An 11,334-nucleotide genomic window follows, 5' to 3' on the forward strand; every position below is an offset into this window, starting at 1 on the left:
AGGTGTGGATAGTGACCTGTGCTTGCACACAGGCTTCTTGGTGACTGCAGCAGCTGCCTTAGCGTCTCATGTCCGTCTCTGGGGTCTGTGCTGATAGCTGTGACTCGCGCCCGTCTCTCGAGCTCCTTTTAGCAGTGCTCTTAATCCCCTCTCCTCTCACACCAGGAAACAAAGAGAGAAGAAAAAGTCACTTGCCTCTTAGGCAGCTCCAGACATTTTCCTGGACACCCTCCCAGCTAGCTGTGGCACACCCGCCCCCTTCAGACTCTGATCACGCAGCCAACAGCAGTCCTCTCCCTGGGATACGACCGAAGCCTGAGCCTCAGCTCCCAGCTCCCACCCGCCCCGGCAGGTGAGCAGACAAGGCTCTCATGCTGGTGAGTCCTGGTCGGCACCGATCCTCTGTGCAGGAATCTCTCTGCTTTGCCCTCCACACCCGTGTTGCTGCACTCTCCTCCATGGCTCTGGAGCTTTCCCCCTCTGCCAACCGCAGTCTTCTCCTGGGAAGGGGCTTACTAGTGTGTGGAAACCTTTCCTCTTTCACAGCTACCTTCCACTGGTGCAGTTACCTTCCGTATTCTTTTGTCTCTGTTTTTTTCTTCTTTCTTTTGCCTTACCCAGGTACGTGGGGAGTTTCCTGCCTTTTGGGAGGTCTGAGGTCTTTGCCAGTGTTCAATAGGTGTTCTATAGGAGCAGTTCCACATGTAGATGTATTTCTGATGTATTTGTGAGGAGGAAGGTGATCTCCGCATCTTACTCTTTCACCATCTTTAAGCTCTCTCGGATCTTTTTAATGTGCTGTTGGATTCTGTTTGCTAGTATTTATTTGAGGAATTTTGCATGTAAGTTCATCAGTGATATTGGCCTTTAGTTTTCTTTTTTTGTGAGATCTTTGTCTGGTTTTGGGATCAGGGTGATTGTGGCCTCGTAGAATGAGTTTGGAAGTGTTCCTCCATCTGCTATAGTTTGGAAGAGTCTTGGAAGTGTAGGTGTTAGCTTTCCTCTTAATGTTTGATAGAATTCACCTCTGAAGCAATCTGGTCCTGGGCTTTTGCTGTTTGGAAGATTTTAAATCACAGTTTACATTTCAGTGCTTCTGGTTGGTCTGTTCATATTTTCTATTTCTACCTGGTTCAGTCTCAGAAGGTTGTGCATTTCTAAGAATTTGTCCATTTTTTCCAGGTTGTCCATTTTATTGGCATTTAGTTGCTTGTAGTAATCTCTCATGATCCCTTGTATTTCTGCCGTGTCAGTTGTTCATTCTCCTTTTTCATTTCTAATTCTATTGATTTGAGTCATCTCCCTTTTTTTGCTTGTTTCTTTTTTCTTTTTTTTTTAATCAAATGTCCAGACAGGCAAATCTATAGGGACAGTAGGAGATTCATGGCTGGGGGGAGGGGGAGTGGAGAGAATGACTCTTTTTTTTTTTTGATGTTGGGGGTAGGAGTTTATTAATTAATTAATTAATTTTTGCTGTGTTGGGTCTTCATTTCTGTGCGAGGGCTTTCTCTAATTGTGGCAAGTGGGGGCCACTCTTCATCGCGGTGCATGGGCCTCTCACTATCGCGGCCTCTCTTGTTGCGGAGCACAGGCTCCAGACATTCAGGCTCAGTAGTTGTGGCTCACGGGCCTAGTTGCTCTGTGGCATGTGGAATCCTCCCAGACCAGAGCTTGAACCCATGTCCGCTGAATTAGCAGGCAGATCCTCAACCACTGTGCCACCAGGGAAGCCCTGCTTGTTTCTTAAACAAGGATTGTATTGTTATAATTTCCCTCTTAGAACTGCTTTTACTGCATCCCATAGGTTTTGGGTTATCATGTTTTCATTGTCATTTGTTTCTAGGGATTTTTTTTTTTGTGGTATGCGGGCCTCCCTCTGCTGCGGCCTCTCCCGTTGCGGAGCACAGGCTCTGGACGCGCAGGCCCAGTGGCCATGGCTCACGGGCCCAGCTGCTCTTCAGCATGTGGGATCCTCCCAGACCGGGGCGTGAACCCGGTTCCCCTGCATTGGCAGGTGGACGCGCAACAACTGCGCCACCAGGGAAGCCCTCTAGGGATTTAAAAAAATTTTTTTTATTTCCTCTTTGATTTCTTCAGTGATATCTTGGTTAATAATTAGTGTATTGTTTAGCCTCCATGTGTTTGTATTTTTTACAGATTTTTTTTCCCGTAATTGATATCTAGTCTTATAGCATTGTGGTCGGAAAAAATACTTGATACAATTTCAATTTTCTTAAATTTACCAAGGCTTGAGTTGTGACCCAAGATATGATCTATCCTGGAGAATGTTCCATGAGCACTTGAGAAGAAAGTGTATTCTGTTGTTTTTGGATGGAATGTCCTATAAATATCAATTAAGTCCATCTTGTTTAATGTATCATTTAAAGCTTGTGTTTCCTTATTTCTTTTCATTTCAGATGATCTGTCCATTGGTGAAAGTGGGGTGTTAAAGTTCCCTGCTATCATTGTGTTACTGTTGATTTCCCCTTTTATGGCTGTTAGCATTTTCCTTATATATTGAGGTGCTCCTATGTTTGGTGCATAAATATTTACAATTGTTATATCTTCCTCTTGGATTGATCCCTTGATCATTATGTAGTGTCCTTCTTTGTCTCTTGTAATAGTCTTTGTTTTAAAATCTATTTTGTCTGATATGAGAATTGCTACTCCAGCTTTCTTTTGCAGCCAGTCTATGCCTTTTGGTTGGAACATTTAATCCATTTACATTTAAGGTAATTATCGATATGCATGTTCCCATTACCATTTTCTTAATTGTTTTGGGTTTGTTATTATAGGTCTTTTCCTTCTCTTGTGTTTCCTGCCTAGAGAAGTTCCTTTAGCATTTGTTGTAAAGCTGGTTTGATGGTGCTGAATTGTCTTTACTTTTGCTTGTCGGTAAAGGTTTTAATTTCTCTGTCAAATCTGAATGATATCCTTGCTGGGTAGAGTAATTTTGGTTGTAGTTTTTTCCCCTTCATCACTTTAAATATGTCCTGCCACTCCTTTCTGGCTTCCAGAGTTTCTGCTGAAAGATCATCTGTTAACCTTATGGGGATTCCTTTGTGTGTTATTTGTTGTTTTTTGCCTTGCTGCTTTTAATATTTTTTCTGTGTATTTAATTCTTGATAGTTAGATTAATATGTTCCTTGGCATGTTTCTCCTTGGATTCATCCTGTATGGGACTCTCTGTGCTTCCTGGACTTGATTAACTATTTCCTTTCCCATATTAGGGACGTTTTCAACTATAATCTCTTCAAATATTTTCTCAGTCCCTTTCTTTTTTACTTCTTCTTCTGGGACCCCTATAATTCGAATGTTAGGGCGTTTAATGTTGTCCTAGAGGTCTCTGAGACTGTCTTCTGTTCTTTTCATTCTTTTTCTTTATACTGCTCTCCAGTAGTTATTTCCACTATTTTATCTTCCAGGTCACTTACCCGTTCTTCTGCCTCAGTTATTTTGCCATTGATCCCTTCTAGAGAATTTTTAATTTCATTTTTTTGTGTTCAACACTGTTTGTTTGCTCTTTAGTTCTTCTATGTCCTTGTTAAACGTTTCTTGTATTTTCTCCATTCTATTTCCAAGATTTTGGATCATCTTTACTATCATTATTCTGAATTCTTTTTCAGATTGACTGCCTATTTCCTCTTCATTTGTTAGGTCTGGTGGGTGTTTACCTTGCTCCTTCATCTGCTGTGTGTTTCTCTGTCTTCTCATTTTGCTTAACTTACTGTGTTTGGAGTCTCCATTTCTCAGGCTGCAGGTTCGTAGTTCCCTTTTTTTTCATGTCTGCCCCCAGCGGCTAAGGTTGGTTCAGTGGGTTGTGTAGGCTTCGTGGTGGACGGGACTAGTGCCTGTGCTCTTGTAGATGAGTCTAGATCTTGTCTTTTTGGTCGACAGGTCCACGTCTGGTGGTGTGTTTTGGAGTGTCTGTGACCTTATTATGATTTTAGGCAGCCTCTGTGCTAATGGGTGGTGTTGTGTTCCTGTCTTGCTAGTTGTTTGCCATAGGGTGTCCAGCAGTGGAGCTTTCAGGTCGTTGAGTGGAGCTGTGTCTTGGCATTGAGATAGAGATCTCTGGGAGATTTTTGCCATTTGATATTACATGGAGCTTGGAGGTCTCTTGTCGACCAATGTCCTGAACTTGGCTCTCCCTCCACAGAGGCACAGCCGTGACTCCTGGCGGGAACACCAAGAGCCTGTCATCCACATGGCTCAGAATAAAAATTGGAAAGAAGAAAGAAAGCAAGAAAGAAGAAGATAAAATAAGATAAAATACTTTGAGGCCTATGCAGCTGCATGGAAAGATTCCTCTTCCTCACTCACAGTGCCCCTGGGGCTCAGCTTTGATTTTAGCCCCAACTGTGTGTGAGCATTGCCCTCAGGCCTCTGTTCCCCATCCAGGCAAGAGAGAGTGAAAGCAGCAGCTAATTGGGGTCCATTTACTCCCTCAGGCTGGGGAGTGGTACGGCAACCACAACTGGGGTGTTCTAAAATTGCCTGTGGCAGCACAGACAGGCAGGAATTTGCAACAGACTGGGGTGAGCTTGCTCTGGTTGGAGGGGCTGGTGTGTGAGGGTGTTGGCAGTCCTTCCCCTTGTGTGCTACTCAATAAAGGCACCTCATTTCTTAGGCAGACAATGCTTCTTATAGGGGCATTCTTGGTCCTGGAGCTTCTCACTCCCATTCCCTCTGTTGTATCCATGCAGCCAACAGTGGTCCTCTCCCTGGATCCGCTCTTTTAACCCCATGCTTTAGCACTCAGCCCCAGCCAGCATTGTCAGATTCCTGTCTCAGGCAGGGTGCCAAGAGCTGTTTCCCAAGGAGGCTGTAGGGTGGGCGGCACTCAGGTCCCTGTGGCCTACATGGGAAGAGGAGGTGGAGGAGACCTTGTCTTGAGGGGCAGGTAAGCCTGCTCAGATGGTTGCCCCTCCCAGTGCCTGCAGAGGCCAAAGTCGCCAGCAAGTGGGGAAAGTGGTTGTAATAGTGGCCCCTCCTTGTTTGACACTCAACAGTGATGCCTTTCTTCTATGGGGTCATGAGGTTTTTCTGCAAACTTTCCAGGTTGTGGAGCTCCTTACTCCTATCCCTTCAGGCTGTCCTTTCACAGTCAACAGCTGTCCCCTTCCTGGGTCCATGTTCCAAATCCCAGTTTCCAGCACCTAGCCCCCCTCCACAACAGGAAACTCACAACTCAGGCTGGAATGTGCAGAGCTGCAGTGCAGACCATGCACGCAGTTCTTACTTTGTCCTGCCTTCCACAGAGCATCTGTTGTATTATCCTTTGATCCCCCGAAGATTCTTTTCTGTCCCAGCTGATTTATCCACCATGATGGAGTTTTTCTGAGTGCTGGGACCTTCTCTCACCTTCAGCTTCCCACCAGAGTTGCTGGTCTTTTTTTTGATTCCTCTTTTTTTTTCTTTCTTTCATCCTACCTGGTCGCAAGAGGATGTTTCTTGTTCTTTTAGGTGTCCGAAGTCTTCCACTAATGTTCAGCCAGTGCTCTGAGAGAATTGTTCTATTTGTAGATGTATTCTTGATGTACTTGTGAGGAGCGACAAATTGCTTGTCCTCCTATTCCACCATCTTGACTCCTCACTCTGTCTAAAAGACTATCTCTTAGTAGAGTACATTACCAGAAATTTCATAGTACTCCTCCAAGTGTTCTTATGAAACAAATTATGACAGCTTTACCTCAGTGGAAGAAGAGAAAATTGTGGAATGAGGACTTGCTTTATCCGTAACCAGGCATCCACTTTTCAGTGCTTCCACACAGTCCTCCCCATGGCCCCTCGCAGATTCTGCTGACTCCTGTTAGTCTTTCAGACCTGCATGCTGGCTGCTACAGGGTCCTACACTTTCTGACTATGGCAAATATTAAGCTCACAGTTTCCTCATGTGTTAGGTAGTATTAGCAAAGTTCAGCATGAATCAAGAGAATAAATCAAAATTAATTTAGCCTTCTTCTCAGGGGTCCACCAATTTACCTAGTAGCATCTTCTGGTAGATTATCCACTTCTATCTTCTTATTTTTATCACTGAGGTCCAAAGCTGGAAATATCCCTGAAAACCAGCAGTTTTATCTCATTGTTCCTTGAAAATCTTTGCCACAGAAACTTGGAATGAACTCTTCTCTTTATGAAACATATAAAGCCAGAGATCCTGTGGTTCCTGTTAGATTTATGCAGAATATTGAGCTGATCAAGCTGTGTTTATGGTAGCTGTCCAAATATAGACGTTTTTCCCCTTTTCCTTCATACTTCACCTAGTTTCACTTGTTCATAGTGTGCACCGTAAAAGCCTCACACCTGGCACTTCAGACCAGATTTCCTAGTGAGAAACGGTGCTGCCTGGCACCTCAGCTCTGTGGGCCATGTGAGGAAGTCACATCTTCTTCTTCTTCTTCATGTCTTCTTCCACTGTTTCCCTCTCTTCTCCCCTTATTTCATTTTTTCTTTCATTACCAATTTTTGTTTTTATATTAAGCCATGCCTAAATCCAGTGCTATCCCTGAACTTTCTTACATATAATACGACGCTCCCCTTTTAAAGTCAGTTTGGAGTTGAATTTTCTATTATTTACAGGCAAAAGCATGCCTATACAGAAATTGGTACCCAGTTGTTATGGGTAGAAACTGCAGCAGAGGGCACAAGTTAGAAAAGAATAGAGTATGAGGGTATGTTGGCTACAATAAGGAGCCTCAAAATAATTTCTACTAAAAAGAAATAAACTGAGTTTGAGACTGGCCTGAATGAAAACCGATAAGCATTAATTAGGGAAATGCAAATTACCATAAAATAAAATACCACTTTGTCTATTAAATTAGTAAAAGCTAAAAAAAACTTTTAAAAAGTAAGATTGGTAATACCTAGTGTTGGGGAGAGTATCAGAATATAGGCAATCCCATTCAGTATTTGTGGTGGTATACATTTGTCCAACTATATTATCTAGTAAAATTAAATATAAATATAACCTATAACCCAAAATTCCGCTATTAGGTAGTATCCAAGAGAAACATGTTCCTAATGATACATGAAATGAATGTTTATTGCAACATTATTTGTAACAGAACAGAATCAGAAGGCTACACCAAATTTAAAACAAAGTAATAGGCAATTTTGATAAGTAAATTGTAGCATAGTCATTCAATGAGATATTACACAACAGTTAAAATATGTATCAAAATGGATATTTACCTACTAATATCTTCAGTATCATACCATTTATATACATGTGAAACTATGCTATACATTTTATGGATACATACATATACAGTGATAGTATAAAAATATGCACAGGGAGGGAAGAATTTATGGGATTTGGAAAGAGGTACAAAAGCATATTTAACTCTATCTAAAATATTTTGCTATTAAAAATATATAAATCTAGCAGGGCTTGGTAGGCATTGAGCTCATAGAAACTTGTAGTCAGGGATTTTTCTCATTAGTTTGTGTCTATGCCATACAGGTTGTTATATTTTGAATATCACCTCTGGAAACAACTTTATAAAATGTTAGGATATGATAGGTATGGATAATGGCTTAGCAAGTGTTTGTTATGTTATAATCTGTACATTTATGTACAAAATTCTTGCTGTAATTTTATCTGAACTGTCAATCAATTTATAGATAAATTTGGGAGACACTGAAATTTTTATAGTGCTAAATCAACCTATTCATAAATATGGTATATCTGTTCACATATTCAGGTTACCTTTTATATCTTTCACAATAAAACCTAAAATTCTATGAAAAGATGTAACTGGATAATTATCAACATAATGCTGAACATAAAGTAAGACATAGAATGAGATTTAAAATACAGTGCTCTTGGGAGACTCAATTCTGCAATGGGAGTGTAAGCCCCCTTACAAACCACACTCCCCATTAATGACACCTATAATCACTGGAAAAATTTTTAAAAAGAAAAATCCTACTTGAGGACTCTGAGAAGTAAGCAAAAAAGGAGGCAAATGGTGGAAAAGAGTGAAAACATAAGAAAGAGGGTAAATTATCTGGCTTTTTTTCTTTCTCAGCCTTGCAAGGTGATTGTGTCCCACTTGTGGATTGGAGAAGCACAGGTAGCTGAAACTCTGATGGAAACCCTGCCATCTTTCTGGCCAAAGGACCTCACAAGGGAGCATGGGTAAGATGCAGTGCAAGTGAGAAATCTCAGGAGGAAATGAGACAGAGAAAGTATTTCATATCAGTGAATAAAACCACACAACACTTACTGGACAATGCACATGCAGGAGTTAACCAAACAAGCAAATCAAAGGCTTTGAGAAATGAGCTGAGATTTGAATCACAAAAATATCAGCCTAAACCCTGAACTGCACATGCACACACATATCCAAATCAGCAAATTAAGGCTATGAGAACTAAACTGATATTTTTAACTACAGCCCAGAAAAGGTAAGACAGAACTGATGGGCAGAATATAACCAAATTGATTGCCTACTAAAAGAAAAGGATCAATATTTTCCAGAGGATTATAAAAGAACAGAGTCTACAGAAAACATTTTCAAAGTCCAGGATAAACAAAAAATTACTTAGTATTAAAGAACAAGAAAATATGCCCCATTCAAAAGGTAAAACAAAATAATCAGATGTCAAACAAGAAGAGACACAGATATCATAATTATGAGGCATACCATTAAAGTAGCTATTATAACTATATTCCATGAGGTACAGAAAAACACACTTGAAATGAATGAAGGAAAACAAATCTCAGAAGAGAAGTAGAAACTGTAAGAAAGAACCAAATGTAAATTTTAGAATCGAAAGTGCACTATCTAAAATAAAAAGGAATTTGATTAGTTTAATAAGAGAATGGCAATTTCAAAGGAAATAATTGGTGAAATTGAAGATAGATTGATAGAAACTAACCAATCAGAAATATATAAAGGATAAAAGTTAGGGGAAAAATAAACAGAGACTGAGAGAGCTATTGAGCATTACCAAAGATACTGATATATGTGTAATTTGAGTTCGAAAAATGGAGGAGAAATAGACTGGGGTAGAAAATATATTTGAAGAAATCATAAATGAAAGCTTCCTAAATCATGTGAGAAAAAAATTTCTGTATGAATGAGAAGCTCAGTGAACAGTATAACATCCAAGAAAACCAAGTCTTAAAACCAAAGGTATGTTAAAAACCTATAAAACAGCCAGAGGAAAATGACATTATTTTACACAATGAAAGGCTTCAGTGAACATGGACTTTTTAAAAAAATATCTTACACTTTTATTTTTATTTTTTAACATATTTATAGGACTATAATTGCTTTACAATGGTGTGTTAGTTTCTGCTTTATAACAAAGTGAATCAGTTATACATATACACATGTTCCCATATCTCTTCCCTCTTGCATCTCCTGCCCTCCCACCCTCCCTATCCCACCCCTTTAGGTGGTCACAAAGCACCAAGCTGATATCCCTGTGCTATGCGGCTGCTTCCCACTAGCTATCTATTCTAGGTTTGGTAGTGTAAATATGTCCATGCCACTCTCTCACTTTGTCACAGCCTACACTTCCCCCTCCCCAAATCCTCAAGTCCATTCTCTAGTAGGTCTGCGCCTCCATTCCCGTCTTACCTCTAGGTTCTTCATGACCTTTTTTTTTCTTAGATTCCATATATATGTGTTAGCATACGGTATTTGTTTTTCTCTTTCTGACTTACTTCACACTGTATGACAGACTCTAGGTCCATCCACCTCACTACAAATAACTCAATTTGTTTTATTTTTATGGCTGAGTAATATTCCATTGTATATATGTGCCACATCTTCTTTATCCATTCATCTGTTGATGGACACTTAGGTTGTTTCCATGTCCTGGCTATTGTAAATAGAGCTGCAATGAACATTTTGGTACATGACTCTTTTTGAATTATGGTTTTCTCAGGGTATATGCCCAGTAGTGGGATTGCTGGGTTGTATAGTAGTTCTATTTGTAGTTTATTAAAGAAACTCCATACTGTTCTCCATAGTGGTTGTATCAATTTACATTCCCACCAGCAGTGCAAGAGGGTTCTCTTTTCTCCACACCCTCCCCAGCATTTATTGTTTCTAGATTTTTTGAGGATGGGATTCTGACCGGTGTGAAATGATATCTCATTGTAGTTTTCATTTGCATTTCTCTAATGAATAATGATGTTAAGCAATCTTTCATGTGTTTGTTGGCAATCGGTATATCTTCTTTGGAGAAATGTCTATTTAGGTCTTCTGCCCATTTTTGGATTGGGTTGTATGTTTTTTGATGTTGAGCTGCATGAGCTGCTTGTAAATTTTGGAGATTAATCCTTTGTCAGTTGCTTCATTTGCAAATATTTCCTCCTAATCTGAGGGTTGACTTTTGGTCTTGTTTATGGTTTCCTTTGCTGTGCAAAAGCTTTTAAGTTTCATTAGGTCCCATTTCCTTATTTTTGTTTTTATTTCCATTTCTCTAGGAGGTGGGTCAAAAAGGATCTTGCGGTGATTTATGCCATAGAGTGTTCTGCCTATGTTTTGCTCTAAGAGTTTGACAGTTTCTGGCCTTACATTTAGGTCTTAAATCCATTTTGAGTTTCTTTTTGTGTATGGTGTTAGGGAGTGTTCTAATCTCATACTTTTACATGTAGCTGTCCAGTTTTCCCATCACCACTTATTGAAGAGGCTGCCTTTTCTCCACTGTATATTCTTGCCTCCTTTATCAAAGATAAGGTGACCATATGTGCGTGAGTTTATCTCTGGGCTCTCTATCCTGTTCCATTCTTTCTGTTTTTGTGCCAGTATCATACTGTCTTGATTACTGTAGATTTGTAGTATAGTCTGAAGTCAGGGGTGTCCTTAGGTAGGTTTATTCCTAGATATTTTATTATTTTCATTGCAATGGTAAATGGCAGTGTTTTCTTAATTTCACTCTCAGATTTTTCATCATTAGTATATAGGAATGCCAGAGATTTCTGTGCATTAATTTTGTATCCTGCTACTTTACCACATTCATTGATTAGCTCTAGTAGTTTTCTGGTAGCATCTTTAGGATTCTCTATGTATAATATCTTGTCACTTGCAAACAGTGACAGCTTTACTTCTTCTTTTCTGATTTGGATTATTTTTATTTCTATTTCTTCTCTGATTGCTGTGGCTAAAACTTCCAAACCTATGTTGAATAAGTGTGGTGAGAGTGGGCAACCTTGTCTTGTTCCTGATCTTAATGGAAATGGTTTCAGTTTTTCACCATTGAGGACTATGTTGGCTGTGGGTTTGTCATATATGGCCTTTTTTATGTTGAGGAAAGTTCCCTTTATGCCTACTTTCTGCAGGGTTTTTATCATAAATGGGTGTTGAATTTTGT

This window comes from Physeter macrocephalus, chromosome 21, assembly GCF_002837175.3.
Source record: "Physeter macrocephalus isolate SW-GA chromosome 21, ASM283717v5, whole genome shotgun sequence".
Taxonomy (NCBI): Eukaryota; Metazoa; Chordata; class Mammalia; order Artiodactyla; family Physeteridae; genus Physeter; species Physeter macrocephalus.